Source organism: Caretta caretta, chromosome 1 (assembly GCF_965140235.1).
Source record: "Caretta caretta isolate rCarCar2 chromosome 1, rCarCar1.hap1, whole genome shotgun sequence".
Lineage (NCBI taxonomy): Eukaryota > Metazoa > Chordata > Testudines > Cheloniidae > Caretta > Caretta caretta.
Genome location: NC_134206.1, coordinates 86512284 through 86520823, shown reverse-complemented (window position 1 = coordinate 86520823; position 8540 = coordinate 86512284). Strand labels below are relative to the sequence as shown.

Sequence of the window (8540 nt, the reverse complement as noted above, 5' to 3'; positions counted from 1 at the left end):
AGCAGGACCAATTCCCAGTTAAATCATCCCAGCCAGGGCTTTGTCAAGCCTGACCTTAAAAACCTCTAAGGAAGGAGATTCTACCACCTCCCTAGGTAACGCATTCCAGTGTTTCACCACCCTCTTAGTGAAAAAGTTTTTCCTAATATCCAATCTAAACCTCTCCCACTGCAACTTGAGACCATTACTCCTCGTTCTGTCATCTGCTACCATTGAGAACAGTCTAGAGCCATCCTCTTTGGAACCCCCTTTCAGGTAGTTGAAAGCAGCTATCAAATCCCCCCTCATTCTTCTCTTCTGCAGGCTAAACAATCCCAGCTCCCTCAGCCTCTCCTCATAAGTCATGTGTTCTAGACCCCTAATCATTTTTGTTGCCCTTCGCTGGACTCTCTCCAATTTATCCACATCCTTCTTGTAGTGTGGGGCCCAAAACTGGACACAGTACTCCAGATGAGGCCTCACCAATGTCGAATAGAGGGGGACGATCACGTCCCTCAATCTGCTCGCTATGCCCCTACTTATACATCCCAAAATGCCATTGGCCTTCTTGGCAACAAGGGCACACTGCTGACTCATATCCAGCTTCTCGTCCACTGTCACCCCTAGGTCCTTTTCCGCAGAACTGCTGCCTAGCCATTCGGTCCCTAGTCTGTAGCTGTGCATTGGATTCTTCCATCCTAAGTGCAGGACCCTGCACTTATCCTTATTAAACCTCATCAGATTTCTTTTGGCCCAATCCTCCAATTTGTCTAGGTCCTTCTGTATCCTATCCCTCCCCTCCAGCGTATCTACCACTCCTCCCCGTTTAGTATCATCCGCAAATTTGTTGAGAGTGCAATCCACACCATCCTCCAGATCATTTATGAAGATATTGAACAAAACCGGCCCCAGGACCGACCCTTGGGGCACTCCACTTGATACCGGCTGCCAACTAGACATGGAGCCATTGATCACTACCCATTGAGCCCGACAATCTAGGCAGCTTTCTACCCACCTTATAGTGCATTCATCCAGCCCATACTTCCTTAACTTGCTGACAAGAATACTGTGGGAGACCGTGTCAAAAGCTTTGCTAAAGTCAAGAAACAATACATCCACTGCTTTCCCTTCATCCACAGAACCAGTAATCTTATCATAAAAGGCGATTAGATTAGTCAGGCATGACCTTCCCTTGGTGAATCCATGCTGGCTGTTCCTGATCACTTTCCTCTCATGCAAGTGCATCAGGATTGATTCTTTGAGGACCTGCTCCATGATTTTTCCAGATTTCCAAAATTTTTCCAAATTTTCTATCTAATTTCTAGATTAGATAACACAATCAGGTATTAAAGCATTTCATTTGCTGAATAAAGTGGATGGCAACATTCAGCCATGATGGAGACGAATGACAGCTTCATTCTCAGCACCATTGGATGAAGGTAATTATTGCTGCTGTCATAGTCCTGCCACAAATTGGTTAGTCTCTAAGGTGCCACAAGTACTCCAGTCCTGCCACAGATCACTGCCTGTAGAATAGCCCCACCCCTACTGGAAAAATATGGTTGTCAGAACTGAATCATTTTTTCCCCTCTGCAGCTGTCCAAAATGATTAAAAGATTTTGTATTTTAAGACCCTTTTTCATAATATTATTAACATGGAAAACAGTTAATGAGCCATTATTAAGTTGGATGTCCCATTTGTGCTCCCTGTTAATAGGATAATAAACTAATGGAAAACTCTTTCTTGCAGCTTTGACAATACATAGCTAGATGTTGTTAATATATTTTAGATTGCATTTTGTGTTAACCATGTTGATAGATTAATTACAACTAAAAACCGTAAAGCTGAAATAATCCTGTTATGACTCATTTGTCTGTGTCATACTTTTTGTTCTCTCTTGGTATACACTAAACAGAAAGCAACATGTCATAAGGCAGAATAAATGTTGGCAACAGGTGATCAGGAATATATAAGTTACAGACAGCGGAGTTTTTATTGGTCTTAAAGTGGCACTTTTTATTTTGTATTAAACACACAAAATTCAGCAATCTGACAGATAGGAAAGATGTATTGCCTATAATCTGTAATTAGTCTTTATTCTCATTTTGTCAATATACTACTATATATTTGTATATTCTCCAGTATCTTTAAGCAGTTTTTGAGTTGAGTATATCTTGTACAACTAAAAGGACTTAATGAAGCTTTAGTTTCTTTTCCATCATTGAGAACTGGGAATGCAGAGGAAATATGGCAACAAAATGTATCTCTCATGCTTTGCACCAATGTTTTCATTAAAATTAAGTTGATGTATCTTAATAGTGAAATCTACTGATGATGCAAAATGAATCTGTTTACATGCAGGACTGGACTGAACTGAACTAATTTAAGATAAAAGTATTTACACATAGATATATAATAAAAATAAAGACCACTTTCAAGTTTGTAGAATTGCCCTGATTATTGGGAGAGGAGGGGAAAATATTGGCAAAATTAGTTTATCTATACATATGTTTATTAAACTATAAAATCATCAAAGGGGACATGTACCTTCCATTTCCCAATGTTCCTACAACTGAAAGGGGAGTGGGTGTGCTCCGTGCTGCTTCACTCCTAACAACTCAGTCCCTTGCCCTCTCTCTGTTCTACACCTGGGCATGAAGCAGTCGATCTAACGGGACCAGAGTCTGTGCTGAGCTTCCCTCCTCCTCCCCTCATTCCCTAGGTTGGGCTCTCTTCCACCACCACTCCCAGGGTCACATCTGCAGGCAAAACAATGCTCAGTCACAGCCTCACCCATCTCCTTCAGCCAGCTCACTGGTCAGGCATCCTGTGGGACAGGGCTTCTCCCCTGTGTATGGCTCTGCTCCGGCTGCCAGCAAAAGTCCAGCCAAAGTCAACAGGCAATTTTCTACTTTCCCCATGTCTCCCACCCTCCCAGAGATGAAATGTGGGGAGATCAGGGTCTCCCCCCCCCCGCACCTTTAAATTGTCCCCCCACAGTATCAAGAGTTAAGCCTAGTCTCTGAAAAACATTAATGTATAGCTGATCTTCTGATTGTTCATTTCTGAGTTTTTCAATCGGGAATTTCACCCAAGTTTACCAAAAGATTATTATTTGAATTCTATTGTTATTATTAGACATGAGCAACAAAAAATTGCCTTAATTTCAAGTTGCAGACATAAATTTCTTACTGACTCCAACAGGAGTTACGAATACACAGCAAATGCAGGACTGTGCTTTGAGTATGGAAGAAACAAAATGTACTCTTGTGAACTCTCCAGGCAGAGAGAATTTCTGATTCAGATCTTAAGAATAATATTTATATCTTACAAGTATTTCTGAGGTGTTCACAGATAATAATCATCATCTGATACCATAACAAATCTGTTTTTATTTCTTTTCCTTTCCGGTTCCTGAATCCCAGATTTAAGTATGTTTTATTTTAAAAATGTATCCAGGCTTTCATTTCAAATATAAAGAATATCAGGGTCTTAGGATTTTATGTACTTAAGAATGTGTGAAAACATAATGGTAGTAGTCACAGTTTAAGGCCACTGCACCTCTATTTCCCTTCAGTGGTCCAACAACTACACCCACTCTCAGGCTTTCGGCTCCCCAGCTGATTCCTTTCTTGGGTAGGGACCCGCATCTCTCTTCCTTCTGATCAGGTTATTTCCAGGCTGCACACTTCCCTGCCTTCACTGCTGCTTTAGCATAGCGGCATGCTTTCTCTGCTGAGACCGATAACAGAGTGACTGTCAACAGTTATATGTTACCATACAGTTCCTTCTACACAAGCATGTTTTAAAAGCACTACAGAAAAAAAAAACATATTAAAAACAATACAAGAACCTACACACAGACTAATAAGTTTACCAGAGATCATCTCAGCCATAACATGGGTTCTGGCAGAAGCAGTTCTTCCTAACCCCAGCCAAGGGTTTTCATTTGTCCTCACAAGTTCATCACATCTTCAGGTCAACCCAAGCACACTCATAACAAGTTTAGTCCACCCTTTATATGTTATAGGGGTCTCTGATTTGGAGTTTCCAGTGGCAGGTAATTAGTAGGCAAAGGATTTTCTCCCCAGGGTGCAGCTTTAAAAGGATAGATGTGACGTGGGTCACTTGCATTCCCCTTACATTGTTCCCAAAAGCCCATTGAAATTCCTAATACCTTTCAGAGATTGCATTAGTCAGTTTCCTAGAGACAGCAAAAACATACAATTCCACAATAAAACATACACAGTTGCATTTATAATATAGTGGCCCTAAAGGTATTAAAATTACTGGATTAAGTTAAACTTTATTGAATTAAAGTTGAGATTAAACTAGCTAGAGAGACATAAAGGGTAACAAGAAAACATTCTACAAATATATTAGACACAAGGGGAAGTGCCATTACTCAGAGAGGGGGGTAAGACAGTAACAGAAAATGTGGAAATGTCGTAAGTTCTAAATGATTTTTTTGTTTGTTTCAGTTTTCACTAAAAAGATTTCAGAGTAGCAGCCGTGTTAGTCTGTATTCGCAAAAAGAAAAGGAGTACTTGTGGCACCTTAGAAACTAACCAATTTATCTGAGCATAAGCTTTCATGAGCTACAGCTCACTTCATCGGATGCATTCAGTGGAAAATACAGTGAAAAGATTTATATACACACAAAACATGAAAAAATGGGTGTTATCATACACACTGTAAGGAGAAGGAGTACTTGTGGCACCTTAGAGACTAACCAATTTATTTGAGCATGAGCTTTCGTGAGCTACAGCTCACTTCATCAGATGAAGTGAGCTGTAGCTCACGAAAGCTCATGCTCAAATAAATTGGTTAGTCTCTAAGGTGCCACAAGTACTCCTTTTCTTTTTGCGAATACAGACTAACACGGCTGTTCCTCTGAAAACTGTAAGGAGAGTGATCACTTACGATAAGCTATTACCAGCAGGAGGGGGGGAGAAGAAAACCTTTTGTAGTGATAATCAAGGTGGGCCATTTCCAGCAGTTAACAAGAAGTCTGAGGAACAGTGGGGGTGGAGGGGGATAAACATGGGAAATAGTTTTACTTTGTGTAATGACTCATCCACTCCCAGTCTCTATTCAAGCCTGAGTTAATTGTATCCAGTTTGCAAATTAATTCCAATTCAGCAGTCTCTCGTTGGAGTCTGTTTTTGAAGTCTTTTTGTTGTAATATTGCGACTTTTACATCAGAGATCAAGTGACCAGAGAGATTGAAGTGTTCTCCGACTGGTTTATGAATGTTATAGTTCTTGACATCTGATTTGTGTGCATTTATTCTTTTACGTAAGTCAACTCTTTTTTTTCTTTTCTATGGTTTTTAAACACTCTCCTCTTTGCCCTAAATAAAATATTCAATCAGAAGAATTATTTTCCTTTATCTTCTGAAGGCTAGAAGATTCTTTATGGAAAACATATTTTAGAAAAGTAGAATGTTCCTATTTATTATAGTGAATGTGGGGTATGAGTGAGAGAGGTGGGGGGGTCATGCAAAGTGGGAACTGCACCTGTGAATCCTGATCTAACACCCCTGGAAATCAGTGGAAAGATTCCCATTGACTGTAGTGGACATTGGATGAGAAGTTCTGGCTTTCAGTTAAAAAGTGTAATTCCAGAATAACTGGAGTAATTCCAGATATATATCTTGTAAATGAAAGCAGTGTTTGATATATAGTAACTATTTTTTTAATTTGAATTATCATTACCCTAATACCTCCCAAAGATTCCCTTCTTCTTCAACGGCCACTACTAACTGGCCACCTCATAACAGAATGGCTGTAGACTAATTTGAAAAAGTCTATAAAATATACATCAATAAATTGTGTTAAAATTTTGTATTACCAGGTCATGGTCAATCACTAGCTGGCGATCTTACAAGTTTGTTGGTCCTTATCCTGCATGTAACTGTTTTATTTAAACTGTGTTTCATACAGATCCAGGATGAGACAGAGAAAATTTGTTTCAAAAACACATGTGCACAAGAGTGATCTCTCAGGCACAAAGCATATATTGGTATTCAAATCCTTTCCCACTATACAGTATTCCAATTTCTTACAGAAATACTTATAAACCTGTAGATCTCAAGAATGAAGCATTCTACTTCCTACCACCTGTGGGGTTTTAAAAAGTGTTCTAAATAGCTCAGATTTGACTTAAGGAAGGTTACCCTCTATCAATGTCTTTGTGGAAGCCAGCTTTCCTGCACAGACTTTATCTTTATATGGTTATATGACAAGAGACATCTTTCAGTTTTACTAATCTATTATGCAAAAATATTTCTGCATATGAATCTGCATGGGTTCCTTTGTACTGTGTATGCTATACTTCTAATGATTCCTAATTATTTCTTTATCAAATGTAACAGAAAATGCTCCAGATTCTCATATTTATGGGTACTCTCAAAGAAGTTGATGGATTTATATGCATGAGTAAGGCAAGTAGAATTAAACCAAACACTAACTATTAATAGCAGTATTATGACCCAGTTCAATAAAGCACTTAAACATGCATGCAACTTTAAGTGTGTGAGTAATCCCATTAACTTCAATGAGAATATTCACATGGGCAGAGTTAGGCATAAGATTTTCTGAATCAGTGTTTATATAAAGCATAAACAACCTTAAACTGGAGCTGGAAGGTCCAAAAAGATTAGCTAATAAATGGAAGATATTTTATTTACCTACTCCTGTTCCTGTTACAAATAAAGCTAGATAAATATAGCTAAGCAATTACTTGACCCTATTATGCATTGCATTCTTTTTCAATAGTGAGGACATCGTATCATAGTATGTGATATTCCACTCAGTCAAGGCCACATGCTGGCTTTCTGACGTTGTTGAAAATAACTGTTTGACATGTTTTTTACTTCCCTGAGAGGCATACTTCTCTCATGGTTTGCACAAGTAATTTCAGTTCTCTTATATTCTCACACATGACATTATGGAGAGAGTTTAAATAAGGATTTCTAAGCTGGTAACAGCTTTTGCTGATATAATTTAAATACAGAAACAATCCATTCCATCAGTGCTTAGATGGAAAGCTGATGGATTCTTTAAAGGTACCTCAACAGAAACAGCTTATATTTTCTTTTCACTTGTTTTTTCCACAGTTTTATATGCCACATTTGCTAAGTGTTGAAGTTATTTGCAATCAGACACGGTTAGCTGATTTCCAAATCATCTTCTCTGTCTTACTTAATCCTACAGTTAGATCAGCATGCCAAATTTTTGATGCTACAAACATATTCATGACCCAAAGAAACAGGACAAATGGATCTTAAGCCGTGCATAGGCCTTGTGTTGGCTCACTGAATGGGGTGAATTTCCCACATTGATTTTATTGTTTTTAATGAATGTGAAAAATATTAGTGCACATCTATGTCAATCACAGATGTAAATACTAAGGACCAGATCCTCAGTAGATGTAACTCAGTAGTTCCATTGACTTCAGTGAAACAGTGCTGATTTACACCTGCTGCATGTCTGGTCCCAAACGTTTTACTGTAATTTACTAATTGAGTTATGTGTTCAAAGTCCTGCAATGAGCACCTCAAATTCAGATGATGCTCCTGAATGCTAGATTTCACATATGTGTCTCTGAGTTAACTGAAGAAAGTGTAAAAAGTCAGGTATCCAAATACAGCTTACTATACATACATAAAAACTCAGCTACCTAAACTATTGTAGCCAAAATCTGAAATAAGTTACACTCAAGAAATGTGGTACAGTTACACCTGTTTGAGACATCGGAAAGGAAAGAATTTCTGCACAGGGCTGAAATATCTCTCTCATTCTATCCATGCTCATTTGGAGGTCTGCCATCCATCAGAAATATGGAAGTCATGCAGACAGGGCTTTTGGGATAAGAGCAGAATATAATATGTCAAATATTTCAAATTGCTCACAGTTTGCAGCCCTTCTAACACATAAATTATTGTATTTAGTGAAGTGGGGCATCAGCAGACGTATGGACATAATGTGTGTGTGCAAATATTTTTGCTGATTTTAATCTAGTGAATTTAACAGTATCCAGGCACTGAACATATACTGCATTTGAGATTCTGGAAGTTTTACAGAATTAGTGTATGATAACACTACTCTTACATTTCAGTTGAAACCCAGCTTGATCTAATAAGAGCTAAGAGCTAGAATCACACTGGACAAAAATTGATAATTAACAGAAACAAGAACATTTTTATAATTTAGCCACTATAACACTATCCCAAGTAAATAGTTAGTGTTGGGAGAGCCTGTAACAGGAACAAGAGGTGGGAACATTACTGATGGAATATAATATTTCTCTTCGCTCTTTTGTAATTGAAGAGAAGGTTACTCACCTTGTGTAGTAACTGAGGTTCTTTGAGATGTGTGTCTCTGTGGTTGCTCCACTTTAGGTGTTTGTGTGCCCCTGAGCTCGTAGTTGGAGACTTTTGGTAGCAGTGCCCAGTTGGGTTGCACATGCGTGGTCCCTGTCTCGCACTGTTCCAGACAGCTAACTCATGCTGTGTGACCAGCCTCCACTCTGTTCCTTCTCTACTACAGAGACAGAT

At 38.7% G+C, this 8540-nt stretch overlaps 1 long non-coding RNA gene across 1 annotated transcript; it reads right to left on the bottom strand.

Annotated features, from left to right (window-relative positions):
• Nucleotides 1-3464: 3464 nt before the first annotated feature.
• LOC125637929 (uncharacterized) lies at nt 3465-3990 on the bottom strand. Its single transcript, XR_007357109.2, has 2 exons — nt 3858-3990; nt 3465-3715 (listed from the first exon to the last, which is right to left on the bottom strand). It is a non-coding gene; the product is annotated as an uncharacterized LOC125637929 (long non-coding RNA).
• Between the last annotated feature and the right edge of the window lie 4550 nt (nt 3991-8540).